Here is a 19257-nt window from a genome sequence, read left to right on the forward strand (position 1 = left end):
ACATGAGCTCTGGAGGTATGGGTTAGTTAATATTGTTGTTCTTATTTAGGGTTTCAAACCATCTCAGTTCTTAGGGAACTTTCTCTAGCTCCTCCATTGGGAGTCCTGTGTTCCATCCAATAGATGATTGTGAGCATCCACTTCTGTATTTGCCAGTCACTGGACTATCCTCACACAAGACAACTTCAGGGTCCTGTTAGCATAATCTGTAAGTCAAGAATTTTAAGATCTACTAAAAACAAAACAAAACAAACAAACAAACAAACAACAAACAAACCTAAAGACTATTTATGTTCACCAAAAAAACTAATAGTGATATATTATTTTAATATATCATACAGTTAATATATTTGGAGTTATTTAAAATTTATGAGAAAAAAAGTATTTTCAGTATTGCTGCAGACAAATATATAAATAAGACTATTCAATTGATTGTTGTTTTCTATCAAACAACATTTTTAATATTCATTTTTATTGTTACAATATTTTATAAATATTAAGGAACATGATAAAAAATGGAAGGTTTGATAGGTTTTGAGTGGGCATCAGCTGGAGGAGTTGGGGTACAAAATAAAAAGAAGAATGTAATGTAAGTCTGTTTACTCAAAATATGTTTTTAGATGTTAACAAATTCAGATAAATTGAAATTATGTACATTTTCTTATCATAATGCAATAAAAATTAAATCAAAACATATTTCTAGAACTGGTGGGATTGCTCAGCAGTTATGAGAACGGGCTATTATTTTACAGTTCCTGAGTTCAATTCCCAGCAACAACATGGTGGCTTACTACCATATATAAAGTGATCTGATGTCCCCTTCTTTCATGAAGGTGAACCCATAAAAAGAGGACTCATACATTTTAAAAATGATAGACTTAAACACATTAAAATGGTTCTATAATTATTATTATTAATTATTATTATTATTATTATTATTAAAGTGTCTAACTACTTCCTTTCATTTCTTTCCACCAAACCAGCCTTGGAAATCTAATGCACAAGTAGGAAAACACTGGAAGTAAATGGGCGGAATGCTCTTGGATACATGAAATACACACTAGACTAGTTGAAAAAATGGAAAAACTAGCTGTTAAGGGCAACTGTTGGTTGGGCATTGGTGGTTCATGCCTTCAATCACAGCACTTGGGAGGCAGAAGACAAGGATTTTTGAGTTCAAAGTCAGCCTGGTGTAAGTTACAGGACAGACAGTGCTACACTGAGAAACTCTGTCTTTAAATTTAATAATAACAATAATAATAATAATAACAATAATAATAATAATAATAACAATAATAATAATAATAATAATAATAATAATAATAATAATAATAATAATAATAAAAAGAAAAGAAAAGCACCTATTCTATGCAGAGGACCCGGCACAAAGCACCCACATTGTGGCTCATAACATATGCACAATCACAGTTTCAGAGAAACAGTGCTCTCTTGCGGCCTCTGTAGGTAACAGAGGCATAAGTGAGAGAGAGGGGCTGCTCAGCCTAGCACATAAGTGAGAGAGGGGACCTGGGCAGCCTAGCATATAAGTGAGAGAGAGGCCCTGCCCAGCCTAGCACATAAGTGAGAAAGAGGGCCTGCAAGGACTAACATCTAAGTGAGAGAGAGGTCCTGGGAAGCCTAGCACATAAGAGAGAGAGAGAGAGGACATGTGAAGCCTAGCACCTAAGAGGGAGAGAGAGAGAGAGAGAGAGAGAGAGAGAAAGAGAGAGAGAGAGAGAGAGAGAGAGAGAGGGAGGGAGAAACGGAGGGAGGGAGGGAGGGAGAGAGAGAGAGAGAGAGAGAGAGAGAGAGAGAGAGAGAGAGAGAGAGAGAGAGAGAGAGAGAGAGAGAGGGAGAGAGAGAGGACCTGCCCAGCCTAACGCCTAAGTGAGAGAGAGGACCTGCCCAGCCTAACGCCTAAGTGAGAGAGAGGGCCTGAGCGGCCAAGCACATAGGTGAGAGTGAGAGGGCCTGCACTGCCTAGCACACTCTTCTATCAAGCTGAGGACTAGGAAAGTAGAGAGAGGAGAGTACCAGAGGTTGTAGGAAATCTGAATGCTCCCTTCTAAACTCTTAGGGGCAGCATAGACTCTTCTGCTGTGCATGTGTACATGCAGAAGTCCACATTATTAAATGTTTATGCACATAAATAAATAAAAAACCAAAAATGCTTACAAAAGCCTCTACAGCTGAAATTAAGTAAAGCCATTTGTTTATTTCATATGTTACATATTTGTTCTGGATTTTCAAGTCTGTAAGCACTTGTCAACCAACAAACTGGAAATCATTTGTCTTAAAGCCAGTAGATTATTCCCACCTTCTAAAATCTCCCTTCAAAAGACTTGGTATTCCATGAACGCATGCGCAGGGTGTATTCAGCCAATCAGCACAGTCCTTTGGTGAGACCTGTTTGCTCCAGCTGGCATCACAAAGGATCCTCTGAGGCTTCTGTCCGGGTCTGGCCTCTGACAACGTTTTTTTTTTTTTTTTTTTTTTTTTTTTTTTTTTTTTTTGCCATTGATTGAGGAGCTAAGCACAGAAGGGTGCGGTTGGGAAGGTGTTCTCCTCTTAGATGAGCTGTAAGTGATAGTCTGCCCTGATCAGGGTTGTTGGACAGTTAATCGAGGTGTGACAGGGTGGGGAATCTCAGGCCCAGGAGGCCACTATGTGAGGAAAAGCCTTCTGATCGCCATTTTCTGTGGAATCTGAGGGTGAATGGAAGGTGGAGGACCGTATTCATGGAAGAGGATCGAACAGGTCAGGGCCATAGAGAATTGGGAACCCTTGGAAGAGAAAAGCTTTGGGCCTGGGGATAGGATCAGAGAAACAGCTGCAGGACTGTGGGTCAGGGAACAGGGAGCCATTGGTGAGATGCCTTGGCGATTGTCCTGTGTGATGTTCAGGATCCCTTAGAAACACACTGAGGATTCCTCCCTCCTCATTGTCTTCTCTATGGTGTGTTCCTTTGGTATAGACTGTATGAACATTGCAGACAGTAGAATGGCATAGGAAGATGAATGAAAAGAAGAAGAGGAGATATTGTAAGAGATTCATAAGTCATTGGGGATGGATTCTGACCACAGATCTTTCTGTCTCAGTCTCCCATGTATTGGGATTAAAGACTTGCACCACCAATTTCAGCTTTTTCTCTCAGTTTAGGTTCTGTAGGATGGGATCTATCTTTGTAGTTTCAGCTGGCCCGGCTTGGCCTGGCCTTGAACTTAGAATCTTCAGATGTTTGAAATCCTCGGCTTCTCCAAATCACTAATTTCTCCAATATAAGGTCTTTCTGTGTGGGTGGTGGTGGTAGTTCATGTTTTTTTGTAGACTTAGTGGTGGATCTTTTTGATATGAATATACAGTTACCATGTTCTTTATCTTTCTGGATAGAACTGTGAGTTTACCTTAAACTGAGATAAACTGTTAAACAGAATTGCTGATGTTTTGTTTAAAAATATTCTGTGGGAGATAGGATCAAAATTCAGATGCCTCAACGGTTAAAGGATGTTGCTCATCATTTTTTTGGGAGGAGGGGAGGACTCATATGTTGAAGGTTGGCCAGTTTTTGTCTCTTTTTTAAACTGAGAAATGGCAGATTGATAACTTAGGTTCTAAAGGAGGTTTTTAAAGAAGTGAGTTAAAGAAGTTTTTAAAACAAGTTGTGAGGGAGAGGGACATGATAAATGGGATACACGGAGGAAATGGTACGGGTAAGTGTATATATATATGCATCACCATATTGAATATGTACACAGAACTCTCTCAAAGGCAATTGATTAAAAATATACATGTTAAGTAAAAAAGAAATGATCTTTCATTGAGCTAAAATAATTTTTTGATTTTTTGTTATTTTTAATTATTTAAATGATAATTTTTAATCAGGTAACTAAGTTCTTTTTTTTTTCTTTTTATTTTTATTGTTTTTTTTTTTTTTAACTAAGAAGACTACTGAGTTCTTATGAGAAAAATGGCTCTTAAGAAATTGAAGGTGATACCAAAGGAAAGTTACTTATTACTTTTGGACTTTGATGATGAGGACGATGATATAAAAGTTTCAGAGGAGGCTCTTTCGGAAGGTATAGCATTTCCAGTATTAATTGTGTCCTGCAGTTCATTAGACTTTACCTAGTCACCTGAAATGGAAGAAGTCTTTGTTAAGAGCTTACATATACTTCATTTCTAATTTTACCTATATCTCTCTATTCCTATATACAAGGTTTTGCAGCACATAAACCTACTCTTGGAACTATATCAGCATATGTTGAGAGAGAAGAACTTTCTTGATTTCACCTCAAGAAAAGACGTGAACATTGTTCGTATAATATGTTTGCCAAACATGAATTTATTTCATAAAACCTGCAAATAAATTATTTCCTTTCTTTTTCTATTATATATTTTCCTTATTTACATTTCAAATATTATCCCCGTTTCTAGTTTCCACTCCAAAAAATCTCCTGTCCTCTCCCCTCTCCCCCATCTCCCCAACACACCATCTACCAATTCCTAACCCAGGTATTCCCCCATACTGGGGCATAGGATCTTTACAGGAACAAGTGTCTCTCCTCCCATTGATGCCTGACTAGTCCATCCTCTGCTACATATGAAGCTGGAGTCATATGTCCCATTATTTGTTTTCATTGATTGGTGGTTTAATCCCATGGAATTGTGGGGTACTTGTTAGTTCATGTTGGTTTTTCTTCTAGGGGCCTGCAAACTCCTTAAGCTCCTTAGGTACTTTCTCCAGATCCATAATTGGGGACCCTGTGCTAAGTCCAAAGGATGTCTGTGAACATCCACTTTTTTATTTGTCAGGCATTAGCAGATCCTCTCAGGAGACAACTATATCATTCTCCTGCACCCAAGCCCTTGTTGGCATCTTCAGTAGTGTCTGGATTTGGTGGTTTTTTATGGGATGGATCCCCAAGTGAGGCAGTCTCTGTATTCTTTTATTCTCAGCTCCAATCTTTGTCTCTATAACTCCTTCCATGATTATTTTGTTCCCCATTCTAAGAAGGAACGGCATATCCACACTTTGGTCTTCCTTCTTCAGTTTCATGGGTTTTTCACATTTTACCTTGGTTATTCTGAGCTTCAGGGATAATATCCACTCATCAATGTGGGAATATCATGTGTGTTTTTTGTGATTGGGTTAACTCTCTTAGGAAGATATCATCCAGATCCATCCATTTCTTTAAAAATTTCATGAATTCATTGTTTTTAATAGCTGAGTAGTAATTCATTAAGTAAATGTACCATATTTTCTATATACATTCCTCTAAAGAGAGTCATCTGGGTTCATTTCAGCTTCTTGTTATTATACATAAGGCTGCTATGGACAAAGTGAAGCATGTTTCCTTATTACAAGTTTGAACTTCTAGGTATAACCTTATCAATTTTATGAGGTCCCATTTGTCCATTTTTAATCTTATAGCACAAGACATTGGTGGTATTTTTTTTAAGAATATTCCCCCTTTGCCCATGTATTCCAGGCTATTCCCCACTTTCTCCTCTATAAGTTTCAGTGTCTCTGGTTTTATGTGCAGTCCCTTGATCGACTTAGACTTGAGCATTGCACAGGGGATGAGAATAGATCAATTTACATTCTACTACATGCTAACTGCCAATTGAACCAACACCATTTGTTGAAAATGCTGTCTCCTTTCCACTAGATGGTTTTAGCTCCTTTGTCAAAGATCAAGTGACTATATGTGTGTGGGTTTATTTCTCTGACTTCAGTTCTATTTCATTTATCTACCTGTCTACCACTATACCTGTACCATGTAGTTTTTATCACAATTGTTTTGTAGTGCAGCTTGAGGTCAGGCATGGTGATTCCACAAGAGGTTCTTTTATTGTTGGGAATAGTTGTTCCTATACTAGGTTTTTTGTTGTTGTTGTTGTTGTTGTTGTTGTTGATTTTCTTTTTTTGTTTGTTTGTTTGTTTGTTTGTTTGTTTTCAAATTCCAGGAGAATTTGTAAATTGCCCTTTCTAACTCAGAAAAGAATTGAGTTGGAATTTTGATGGGGATTGTATTGAATCTATAAACTACTTTTGGCAGAACAGCCATTCTTACTATATTAATCCTTCCAATCCATGAGCATGGGAGTTCTTTCCATGTTCTGAGATCTTGTTTCATTTCTTTCTTCAGAGACATGAAGTTTTTATCATATATATCTTTCACTTTCTAAGTTAGAGTCACACCAAGCTATTTTATATTATTTGTGAGTATTGTGAAGGGTGATTTTTCCCTAATTTCTTTCTCATCCTCTTTTTCCTTTGAGTAGAGAAAGGCCACTGATATGTTTGAGTTAATTTTATATTCACCTACTGCACTGAAGTCATATATAAGGTTTATGATTTCTCTGGTGCATTTTTGGGTCACTGATACATGCTATCATATATTCTGGAAATAGTGATATTTTGACTTCTTCCTTTCCAATTTGTATTCATTTGTTTTCCTTTTGTTGTCTAATTGCTCTGGTTAGGACTTCAACTACTATATTGAATAGGTATGAAGAAAGAGGGCAGTCTTGTCTCGTCCCTGACTTTAATGGGATTGTTTCATTTAGTTTAATGTTTCCTACTGGTTTGCTTTTTTTTTTTTTTTTTTTTTATATTTAGGTATGGGCCTTGAATTCCTGATTTATCCTGGACTTTTATTATGAATGGGTGTTGTAGTTTGTCAAATGCTTTCTCAGCATCTAATGAGGTGATCATGTTGTTTTCGTCTTTGAGTTTGTTTCTATAGTGGATTAAGTTGACAGATTTCCATATATTAAACCATCCCTGCATTACAGGGATGAAGCCTACTTGACCATGATGGATGATCGTTTTGATGTATTCTTTTATTTGGTTTGCAGTGATTTTATTGAGTATTTTTGCTTCGATATTCATAAGGGAAAATGGTCTGAAGTTTCCTTTCTTCATTGAGTTTTTGTATGATTTGAATATAATTGTAATCTGGCTTCATAGAACAAATTCAATAGTGTTCCTTCTCTTTTGATTTTGCATAATAGTTTGAAGAGTTTTGGTATTAGGTCTCCATGTGTAAGACCCCGAAGATGGACCTCCTCTCAAGTGCAGTAAAGTCCCGGGATGAGGTGGCCAGCACCCCAATGACTTGAGAGAAATCCACACCTGATGCAAACTGCAAGAGGTTTTATTATCAGCTAGCTAAGGACAAACTCCTTCCACTGTGCAGGGCAGGGGCGTATGACTCTGAGATGTGACAGAAGAGGGTTTTTATTAACTAGCTGAGGAATTGGGATGATTTGGGAGGAGAGTTTGGAGGAGTTTGGAAGAGTTGGGAGGAGTGTTCTTCTCTGCCCAGATGTCCTTGGCAAAACTCCAATTTTTGAATCTCTAGCTGTATGGCTCAGAAACCAAAAGGCTTTTTGGTGGCTGTAGAGAACATGGAGTCTCTTTCTGGCTGTATTTTTATAAATCAGGGAAAACAATCTTGGAGAATGTTCAGGTGCTTTACCTTCCAGGGAGAAACACTCTGAGTTGGGGTCTCAACAGTTCCCACTCCTTCTAGTACATAGTTCTGATCTTATAAGTTAGAAAATTAAACCTCTGGCCCAGCTGCCAAACAAAGCCAACATGAGGTCACAGCTTTAGGATATGTAAGATTGAGAACCTCAGAAGCCCCTTGAATGAGACAAAAGAGCCTCTTGCCAGTGGGAGGAGGGAGGGAGGGAGGTTCCTGTGCAGTGCCCACTGTGTGTGAGCAGTGCCAGGCCAGAGGGCCATGGCAGGCTGGATGCCAGAACTGGGCACATGCTGGAGGTGTGGCAGCAGGGCTTGTGAGAAGCATCAGGGAGAGTCCTTTTAATCTGAGTTCAAGTTTGCCAGAATGGTTGGTCCAGACCAGGACAGGTACTCCTGTTTGAAATTTATGTGGCACCAAGATGGTTTCTGGTTCGTATGTTTTTTGTTTTTGTATTTTTGTTTTAGTTTTTTATTGTGTTTCAACATTTCCAAGGCATCTTTTCTGACCAGTTGTAGGTCCTTCAAGTGAGCTAGTGGGAGTTCTGAAAAAGAAACATGAGGGTCAAACATTCCACCTGCTTCTGTTAAAGGGGGGGTCCCCAGTTGAGGAGTTCGAATGGTGTAAGTTTAAATTTCCCTGTGGTGTTCCATACTCAGAACAAGGTGAAGGGAAAAAGAGCTGCATAATCTTTTCTGCAGGTCTCTAAAACCAATTTAGTCAAGGTTTCTTTTAATGCTCTATTCATCCACTCTACCTGTCCTGAAGTCTGGCATATATAAGAACAATGTATCTTCCAATGGATCCCCCATTGTCTGGCTAACCCTTGTCTTACCTGGGCAATGAAGGAGGGGCCATTGGCTGACGAAAGTACCTTAGGGATGCCAAATCTTAGGAAATTTTCCTCTAATATCTTCTTTGCCATGGCAAAGGTGTTCTTGTTCTTAGTGGGGAAGGCTTCTACCAAGCCTGAAAAGGTGTTTACAAAAAACAAATAGATGTTTATTACTGTACTTGGCTGGTTTAACTTCAGTAAAATCTACTTTTCTGTATGCTCTTGGTCAGTCAACTCTTATCCACTTTCTGGGGGGTGTTCTTGTGGTGCCCAGCAATGGTGAGGGCACATGCTTGGCATTCATTAACAATCTCATGGGCAACATCTGGCAATCTTATAATATAGCAATTTGAGCTCTTAACATTTTTTTGACCTTCTGATTTTCCAAGGGCATGAGGTGGTGTAGATTGATGCTGTAGATTACCTTTCTCTTGTGGGCAGGACAGAGCAACCATCTTGGGTCTTAGCGACTCCCTGGGTAGTATGCACACATATATCAGGTATTTTGCCTGTTAATTCCTGATCTTCTGGAGTATAATCAAAGCCTGCATCTTTGAGATTATAATGGTCTTGACATTCTTTATTTTTTTCTCTTAGGGCAGCCAGGTCAGGCATCAGATTTCCCTTCACTAGGGCCTCATGGACTTTGTGGTGACTATTGCAATGTATGATGACAAGTTTTTTTGCAAAGTGTATGGCTTCTAACAGTCTCTTGGTTTCTTTTTTATTTTTAATATCTTCCCCAGTAGATGTGAGTAGCACCCTTTTTCTAAAGATAAAAAGATAAAGATAAAGATAAAGATAAAGATAAAAGATGCATGTGAGTGGTGGCAAAGGCATACCTGCTGTCTGTTTAGATATTGATGTTCTATTCTATTGCCAGCTGCAAGGCTTGGATGAGTGTGATTAGCTCTTCTCTCTGGACAGTCATTCCTTCAGAAAAGCTGCTGGCACGGATGGTTTCTTTTCCGTTGACCACTGCTGGCACCACTTTTCTTTTACTTTCAATCAAAAAGCTGATACTATCTGTGTACCAATTGGGGCAGCCTGGCCATGGCTGGTCAGTGACTTCTTTCTTAGTTTTGATTTCTTCTGCCAGGATGTCTATACTCCTTCACTGGTAGGGAGTTGTCAGCTTCAGGCAGCAAGGTGGAAGGATTAGGGATAGCAGGGGTGAAAACTACACTCTCTCTACACTCTCTCAGTCAGTAAGAGACTCTGATAATGGGTCCCATGAGCATTAGTCATCCAGCAATCTGACAGCTGTCTAACAATGCTTTCTAAGGCATGGGGGCAGAGGGGGTTTACTACTATAGTTCCTTGACCTAGAGTCAGTTTGTCAGCATCTTTGAGAAGTACTGGCACAGCAGTGGTAGCTTTTAAGCAAGAATGCCATCCACTGGCCACTTGGTCTTTTTTTTTTTTTTTTTTTTTTTTTTTTTTTTTTTTTTTTTTACAAGTCGACTACAAGTCTTGTCTATGTCCCCAGAGCTTAGGTCAGGACCTATCTCACTATTTCTGCTCTTTTATCTAAATAGAGAGTGAATGGCCATGTCACATCTGTCAGGACTAGGGCTGAGGCACTAAGCACGATTTTTTAATCTTTTTAAAGGCCTCCCCATATATGGGGTCCATGAGAAAGTCCCAGTCTCTTTAGTAAGAAGGGATTATTAGTGAGTGCCAGGTGGCAAAGCCTTGCATTTTAACTGGTAGCAACAGAGTATTCCAGGAAGACTGACAAAGGACCAAACACGCCTAGTTCTAAGAGCCTTTGAAGGTGAGGTCTGATGCCCTCTCCGGCCTCTTTGCTCATGGTGTATTGTTGTACCCCGAAAGGAATCACACCAGTTCTCAATCTCACAATGATGGGGGGCACCATTTTTGCCTCAATTATACCCCCAGTCTTTGCCCAGGCTGTTGGATATCTCTCTAACTAGGTCCATTCTAGTACTTTTCTTGATGGGGCTTGAGGCTCATGTAATCTATATACTTCTTCCAATTTTGATGTTAAATTTATAGAGACAGAGGCTTGCCAAGGGATTGAAGTTCCTTGCAAAGAGCAGCTTATTTGGAATTTTAAATATGCTAGTATGTCTCTCCACAATAATGGGGTGGGGCTTGAGGAATGATGAGGGAGGAATGAGTTACTTGGCTTATTCATAGATTAACTTTCTTATCAGTGGTCCAAGAGTATGGTTTCTGACCAGTAGCCCCGAATACTAAGGATTGCTGGTTCCTCAATTTCTCCAGTGGCTCTGTCAGGACTGAAAACTCTGCTCTGATATCATGAAGGGAAGCCATGGGGGTCTCTTCCACAGTTAGGGTTACCCTAGTCTCACGTAGGGTGTCTGTTCCCCATATCCACTAGTCATCATCCTCTGGGATAAGGACTTAGGTGGTCTGGTATCTGTCTCTTTCTTGGGGCAGTCTCTTGCCCAGTGTCCCTTTTCTTTACAGTACCCACATTGGTCCTTATCTACAGGTGGTGTGAAGGTCCTATGGAGTTCTGAGGTCTTTTTGGCCCTGTGTTGCCCAGTTACCCTGTCTGCCTATTCCCTCCATCTTTTCTATAAACTTCGTTATCAACTGCTAATGTATCCAAAATCCTAATTAAATTTCTATCCTGCCTTCCATCTGGTCTACTTTCTCTTGACTCAGCTACTCTCTCTTCTCTTTCTCCTTTTTCTTTTTTAGTCTCTCTCTTATGGTACACTTTCTCTGCCTCCTTAAACAGATCTTGAAAAGATAATGTTTGCAGACTCTCTAGATGCTGTAACCTTCGCCTAATGTCAGAAGCAGAATGCCCAAATGAAAGCCATGGCCACTGCTGCCTGCTGGCTCTCTGACATAGTGTCAAAGGGAGCGTAATGCTTGTATGATTCTAAGAGGCATTCTAAAATCACTGCTGGGGGCTCCTTTTCCCCTTTAGGATCCCTCTTACCTTGACCAAATTGCTTGGGTGCCTGTTAGCTCCTCCCTTTCCTGCTACCCTACCCCTGTGTAAATGTGTCAACTGCTTGCTACCTTCAGGCCTGTTAGGGTCACAGTCAGGACCATTCAGAGGGAAGCCTGCATCTATTTCATTTGGAAGTTGTGTCAGCCATCCATTGGCTCCCAGCACATATTTCTTGTCTCAAACAGAATCCTTTCCTTCTCCTGTGTGGTAAAATTAAACTGCAATAGCTATTGACAGTCATCCCAAGTGGACTGATAAGAGAACATGAGAGATTCCATTAGATTAGTAAGGCTAGAGGTGTTTTCAGAGAAGGGGGCATGTTTTGCCTTCCAATTGTAGAGATCAGAGGAGGAAAAAGGCCAATACTGAAGGAGCTGCATTTCCATGGTCTGCTGGAGTAGGGCCATAAGTACTTAAAGCCAGCGCGATTGTTGAGTCTGGTCTCAATAGGCTCTGAGCTCATTTGTCTTGGTTTCCAGAAGCTGGTCACGCCCCCATGTTTCCAGCAGTACCCTTTTGAGATATCTGGGAAGGGACTGGTTGGGGATATGAGGGTGGAGTATCACGCCATTCTGGAGGTTATTACATCTCTGGAAATATCTCAAGAGGAGCCAAGGGTTGCATTCCTCCCTTCCCCCCGCCATTTACATCTTCGTTTTGTTTTGTTTTGTTTTTTTTCCACTTAGTGGCAGAAAGCTAGGACTAGGGAGCCCAGCTTGTTCTTCTGTACTCAAGGTTTCAACCAGGTGCTCTCTGGTGGTCAACTAACATCAACAGGTGGCAATTTTGTAGAGCAGAAAGTTCTCCAAAATCTCTTTTTGACATCTACAAAGAGATTGTGAGTCCTAGTCATAATTTCAGTTTGATGCTCATGAGTCAATCCAAGGGGAGTGCTAATAGTCTATCCAAACTGCATAGTCACATACAGGGAGACAAACAATATATACAGTAACGGAAACACATGGCCGAGTTAGCAAACTCTCACTTGGCACCCAGTAACAGAAACAGTAAACACACTCTCACTTGGTACCCAGGAACATTAAAAGATGGCCAAGTGAGCACACACTTACTTGGCACCCTGATGGGAGATGTCCAGGCATCCCTGGAGCTCCCTCAGACCTCCAGGGATGTCTCCCAGTATAGTGTGCGATTACTCCTGACATGCCTGTCAGTAACCCTCCCCTCCATACAGAATAGAAAGATTGTAAACCATGAATTCTGAATTCAAACACTGCCGGCAGACAAAAACATAGACAAAGACAGGATCCTACCGGCAAGTGGCATCTCTGAGAAATGGGATAGGCCACAAATCCAGGCAAACGAGCCCCCATATGTAAGAACCCCAAAGTTTGGCCTCCACTCAAGTCCCTGGATGAACTGTCCAGGACACCAATAACTCCAGAGAAAACCACACTTGATGCAAACTGCAAGAGGATTTATTATCAGCTAACTGAGGACATTTTTAACACTGTGCAGGGTAAGGGATTTTGACCCTGAATGGTGACAGTGGGGGGCTTTTAACAGCTAGCTGAGGAACTGAGATGAGTTGGGAGGAGAGATGGGAGAAGTTGGGAAGAGTTGGGAGGGTTTAGGAGGGTTGGGAGGAGATTTGGGAAGGTATGGGAAGAGTTGAGAGGAGTGTTATTTTCTGCTGGATGTCCTTGGTAAAATTACAATTACCATATCTCTGGCTGTAAGGATAAGAAATGAAAAGTCTGTTTGCTCACTATAGACAACAAAGAACTTCTTTCTGGCTGCATTTTTAGAGATCAGGGAAAACAAGCTTGGGGAATGTCCAGGGGCTTTACCTTCAAGTGAGAAACAATCTAAGTCAGGGTCTATCACATGAAGATCTTATTGAACTCTGATGGTTCATCAGATCCTGGGCTTTTTTTGGTTGGGAGATTATTAATGACTGCTTCTATTTCTTTAGGAGTTATGGAAGTAATACAGAATTTCTCTGATCCTGATTTAAATTTGGTACCTGATATCTGTCTAGATACGTGTCCATTTGTTTTCCTCATTTTCCATTTTTGTTGAGTATAGACTTGTTTAGTAGGATCTGATTATTCTTTGACTTTCCTAAGTTTCTGTTGTTATGTCTCCCTTTTCAATTCTGGTTTTGTTAATTTAAATACTGTCGCTGTGCCCTGTACTTAGTCTGTCTAATGGTTTATAATTCTTGTTGATTTTCTCAAAGAACCAGCTCCTAGCTTGTTTGATTTTTTTATGTAATTCCTTTGTTTGCACTTGGTTGATTTCAACCATGAGATTGATATTTGTCCTGCCTTAAAGACATCTTGAGTGAATTTGCTCCCTTTTGTTCTAGAGTTTTTAGGTGTGCTGTCAACCTACTCCAGTATCCTCTTTCCAATTTCGATTCAGAGGCATTCAGAGGTATGAGTTTCCCTCTTAGAACTGCTTCCATTGTGTCCCATAACTTTTGATATGTTGTAGCTTCATTTTCATTAAAATCTAAAAAGTCTTAAATTTATCTCTATTTCTTCCTTGTCTGAGTTATCACTGACTATATTTTTGTTCACCTTCTATGTTTATGTGTGTTTTTAATTACTTATATTTCTATTTCAGATCAGCCTTAGTCCTTAGTGATCTCATAGGATGCATAGGATTATTTCGATATTTTTATATCTGTTGAGACAAGTTTTGTGACTGATTATATGGTCAATTTTGGAGAACGCATCATGAGGGGCTGAGAAAAAGGGATATCCTTTTCTATTCGAATAAATTTTTTATAGATATCAACTCATGTATTTGTTTCATAACTGCTGTTATTTTAACTGTGTCTCTTTTTAATTTTTGTTCCCAGGGACTTTCCATTGATGAGGGAGGGGTGTTGAGCTAATATTGTTTGGGGTGCAATGTGTGTTTTTGAGCTTTACTAAAGTTTCTTTTATGAGTGTGGATGACATTGCATTTGGCGTATAAATGTTCAGAATTGGGAATTCATCTTGGTAAATTTTAACATTGATGAATATGAAGTGTCCCTACTCTTTTTTTTTTTTTTTGATAACTTTGGGTTGAAAGTCGAATTTATTTGATATTAGAATGGCTACTCCAACTTGTTTCTTTGGAACATTTGCTTGGATAATTGTTTTCCAGCCTTTTACTCTAAGGTAATATCTGTATTTGTCCCTGAGATTTGTTTCTAGTATGCTTGGTCTTGCTTACACATCCTGTCTGTTATTCTATGTCTTTTTATTGGTGAATTGTGTCCGCTGATATTATGAGATATTAAGGAAAAGTAGTTGTTCCTTCCTGTTATTTTTGTTGTTAGAGTTGGAATGTGATTCATGTAGCTTTCTTCTTTTAGGTTTGCTTCAAGATCAATTTCTTGGTTTTTCTAGAGTGTAATTTCCCTCCTTATATTGGAGTTTTCCCATTATTACCCCCTTGATGGGCTTGATTTGTTCGAGCATATTGTGTAGATATCGTTTTTTTCACAGAATACCTTGTTTTCTCAATCTATTGTAAAATTTTTTGATGCGTCTAGTAGCCTTGTCTGGCATTTCTTTTCCCTTAGGGTCTGTATGACATCTGCCCTGGATATTATGGCTTTCATAATCTCTGGGGATAAGTTAGGTATAGTTTTGATAGGATTTCCTTTATAAGTCACTTGACCATTTTCCCTTAGAGCTTTTAATATTCTTCTTTTTCTTTTCTTTCTTTCTTTCTTTCTTTCTTTCTTTCTTTCTTTCTTTCTTTCTTTCTTTCTTTCTTTCTTTCTTTCTTTTTATGCATTTGGAGTTTTGATTTCTATATGATGGAAGAAATTTCTCTTGTGGTCCAAACTATTTGGAGTTTTGTACGCTACTTGTATATTCATAGGCAACTCTTTCTATAGGTTAGGGAAGTTTTCTTCTATAATTTTGTTGAATATATTCACTGTCCCTAAATTTGAAAAACTTACTTGTCATTGATACCTATTATCCTTAAGTTTTGTCATCTCCTTGTGTCCTGGATTTTCTTGGTGTAAATATTTCCTTTCTAAAATCTTTTCCAAAATTCACATGGAGAGTTTTTCCAGAGAAATTCAAATCGATAGTACTTTATTAACTATTACTTATATAGAATCCTTTCAAATGTTACTGTTTTCTATTGTTAATACAGTAAAGAGCCCAGCATTTGATAAAAATGAGAATATATCGCCTCAAGCAGAAGCAGATGAAGATATGGGGTAACATTTTCAATATTTTTGCCAGCTCAATAGATTACTTCATAAGTAGTGTTTGTATTCCCTTCACTGGAGAAGTAGATTCAGTAAGATAGCAATACAAATCTGACACTGCTATATGTTGAGTTCAAGCCCAGCTTGAGGTCCTTCAGACCTTGTGATAACAAACACATAGCAACTAGTACAATATGACCACCTGCCTGAGATCTTCCAAGATATACACACAAAGAAAAGGAGAAAAATCATGAAAATAAGAGGGGGACCAACTGGTAAGAAGAAGGGTCTCAGCAAGAGTGGGAAAGTAATGAATAAACTACTGTGGGTGTTAATGTATGAATTGGTAAAAGTAAAGGATACAAGATCACTTTGATACTCCACCATGTATTATATATATATATATATATATATATATTACATTTGTCCCTAACCAAACATTATATATTTATTATAAATAATTAAAAGAAGGTTCTTTTTAAAGTTTTGTGTGGGTAAGAAAAATGTCCAACCAGTCCACTATATTTCTTGCATTAATTTTTTATTTTCCTTTCTTCACAGAGATGAAGTAGACAGTATGTTGGATAAATCTGAAGGTATGTGTTTTTGGAGGTATTTGCCTGTTTTTTAAAGAGGTCAGAAGAGGGCATCAGATTTCTAGACTGTATAGCAAAAGGGGACAATTTTAGGGTTCACAGTAATTGTAGTTTCCTTTAAAACACATATGAGATAACTTCTCAGCAAACATTCAGAATGCAAGATTAGCTGAAGATGTAGCTCAGTGGTAAATCACCATTTAAATGTGATGAGTTTCATCTTCAGTGGCAAAAATAAACAAACAAAAACAAACAAAGAAACAAAACAAAACAATAACAACAAAACCCCAAACAAACCAACAAATGCACCAAATTAAAAAAAATCCTACCAAACAAACAAAACACAGTTATAAGTCTTGCAAATGAAATGTTAGGTTGTCCAGTTTGCCAAATTAACTGCAAATTGTAAAATGAGCAAGAAACCGAGTTTGCTCTTGTAAGGAAACAAGCAAAACCAGCAATAAGCATTTTAGGAGCCTAAACTTAGGCATGATTAGAGAAGAAAAAAAAATACAGTGGCTACCACAAGAGAACAAACCTCTCAGAGGGGCTAGAGAGATGGCTGTTTTGGTAATGTGCTTTCCTGAAAGTATATAAATTAAGGAGGGGGTCTTAAATCAGCTTTAAAAATGCAGGCTGCAACCCAGTGAAAAGTAGGTGAAGACAGCTTGCTGGCTAGCCAGGCTAGTGGCATTGGTGAGCTGCACAATCAGAGAGAACCTGTCTCAAGATTTAAGTTTGGGCAGTCAGAAGTGGTTCATGCCTTATTCCCAGCAGTTGGTAACCAGGGTGAGGTCCAGGACTACAACCCTGCCTTGAAAAAAAAAAAAAAAAAAAGGAAGTTGGAATGTGATTGAGAATGCAGCAAATGTCTATTTGCCGCCTTCTTATGCATACTTATTCTGAAATGTATATGCATCAGGTTTTTACAATACTCTTTATGTGATTTACACAATCCATTAAAATGATGGTTTTTGTCTTTTTGTTTTTTCTCTTTGAGGAAATTGTCAATATTAAGAAAGTGTTATAATTTTGTAATCTCCACTGTATAGTACAAATAAACATGTTTCAAGAAAAATGATCAGCACACCTTAAAAGACACAAAGGACAGGTATGGAAAGATGGCTTAGAAATTAAGAGCACTTGTTGTTCTTGGACAGAACCAAGTTTTAGTTCCTAGGACCCACACAATGGCTCAAAACCATTTTTAATTCTATATCCATGGGTTTTGTAATTCTCTTCTAGTTTCTATGTGCACCACACATGCATGTTTATAAATACAAACATGCAAAAACAAATTACTTAAATAAATAAAACAATTGAAAATTACAAACAACAGCACCTTCATCTGAAACAAAGTAGGAGAGTCTTGTTTGGGGTCCGTTTTATTTTAGCTTACAAGTTAGTATTGTAAACTTGGAAAATGGAAAGCCTCTGGGTAGTAGTGGCAGCTAAAATACTACCTCCTTTTTGCTCTTCAATGACAGACGACTGATTGAGCCTTTCTCACCCTTAGTACACATGTGCAAACACTGCCAATCAGCAAGGACCTTGGCTGAGATTGTTTTCCCGCTATCCAAACCCTGTTACCCAGTATGCTTTGTGGTAGTCATCAAGCCGAGTTCTTGTGGAAGCAAGGTTCTTGAGGAAGCGTGGTAGGGAGAAGTCTCAGTAGAGGTAGTCAATTGTCTGTTGAAAGATGATTAATCCTGTTTGAGCTGGGGGCCTGTGTGGGGAAGAAGGTGGAGGGGTGGAGGTGTTACTTTAGGAGTAAAAAGAGGAGGTGACCCTCACTGGACTCAGGAAGGTACTGCTTCCAGGCTCACAATCAACTTTTCCCACTTAGGTCTCTGCTGAGAAAAACAGAGAACTTCGCTAAGGGCAGGAGTTTGAACAGAATTATCTCCTAACAGAAAGTAGGAAGGCCAGGGAATTGGAGACCCTGGAAGTCTTCTTGGGGCTTGGGGATGTGAGGAGTGATTAAATTGGAAGTCAGTTAGTGGAGCCAACAGATTAAAACCTTCTTTTAGCTGCTGCTGACTGCCAGGAATTCATTAAAAACGAACTGAAAACCAGTCTTCATTTACCTCTACCTGTTGTTAAAATGGCAGATTCCTGAAATTTCTATGTATAGGCTCCAATTGCCTCAAAATACAGAGGCTCCTCTCAGCCTCAGAAGTGCTGGGACTTCAGATATAATTCAGGTCAGGTTGTTGTTATTTATTTGTTGTTTTGGTTTAGGAAAGTAAGCTCTAACTGAATATCTCAGGATTGTCTGAAACCTCACCTGCAGCTTTGACTGGCCTTGAAACTGAAGTCCCCAGCCTTACAAATGTACCTGGGCCTGAGGAAATATGTGTTCTTTATTTTTTATATTTAAAATTTGTTTGTTTGTTTGTTCGTTTGTTTGTTTTTTCTTCCTTTTTTCCTTGTTGAAGATTGAAACCAGAGCTTCTTGCTGTAGCAGTAAAATATTTGTCCAGCCAGAAAAACTTTATATTTTAGATCTGCTTTAGATTTGTATTATGATGAAAAAAATTGAGGAGCTTGGTTATGATAAAAGCAACCAATATTTCATTTGGAGATTGAGATGCAAACACATTTACTCTAATTTATCAAAACCCTAGCAACAATGGGACCAAAATTTAGATCATCCTGTGATTGCATATAAACCCACTTGAAGTCACAGTTAAAGCCATCATATTCGGTCTGTGTGTATGTGTGTGTGTGTGTGTGTATTTACATTTCAAATATTAGTCATTTCCTGGTTTCACCCCAGAAATTCCCTTTACCATTCCACCCTCCCTCTGCTTCTATGAGCATGTTCCCCCACCCACCAACTCCCATGTCCCTGCTCTAGTATTTGCCTACACTAGGGCACCAACCTTCACATGACCAAGGACCTCTCCTCTCACTGATGTTTGACAAGGACATCCTCTGCTATGTATTTAGCTGGAGCCATGGTTCCCCCTCTTTGTTTGCTGGCTTAGTCCCTGAGTGCTCTGTGGGGGGGGGCGGTCTGCTTGGTTCATATTATTGTTCTTCCTGTAAGGTTACAAACCCCTTCAGCTCCTTCAGTCCTTCCTCTAACTCCTCCACTGTGGACCCCATTATCAGTCTGATTGTTGGCTGTGAGCATGAGCCTCTGTTTTTGCCAACCTCTGGCAGAGCCCCTAAGGACACAGCCGTATTAG

The 19257-nt window shown here is 39.0% G+C and overlaps 1 long non-coding RNA gene across 1 annotated transcript; it reads left to right on the forward strand.

Annotated features, from left to right (window-relative positions):
• Positions 1-2550: 2550 nt before the first annotated feature.
• Gm36891 lies at positions 2551-15432 on the forward strand. The gene is made up of 3 exons (XR_001782916.1): positions 2551-2579; positions 13611-13678; positions 15410-15432. It is a non-coding gene; the product is annotated as a predicted gene, 36891 (long non-coding RNA).
• The last annotated feature ends 3825 nt before the right edge of the window (positions 15433-19257 follow it).

This window comes from Mus musculus, chromosome Y, assembly GCF_000001635.26.
Source record: "Mus musculus strain C57BL/6J chromosome Y, GRCm38.p6 C57BL/6J".
NCBI lineage: Eukaryota > Metazoa > Chordata > Mammalia > Rodentia > Muridae > Mus > Mus musculus.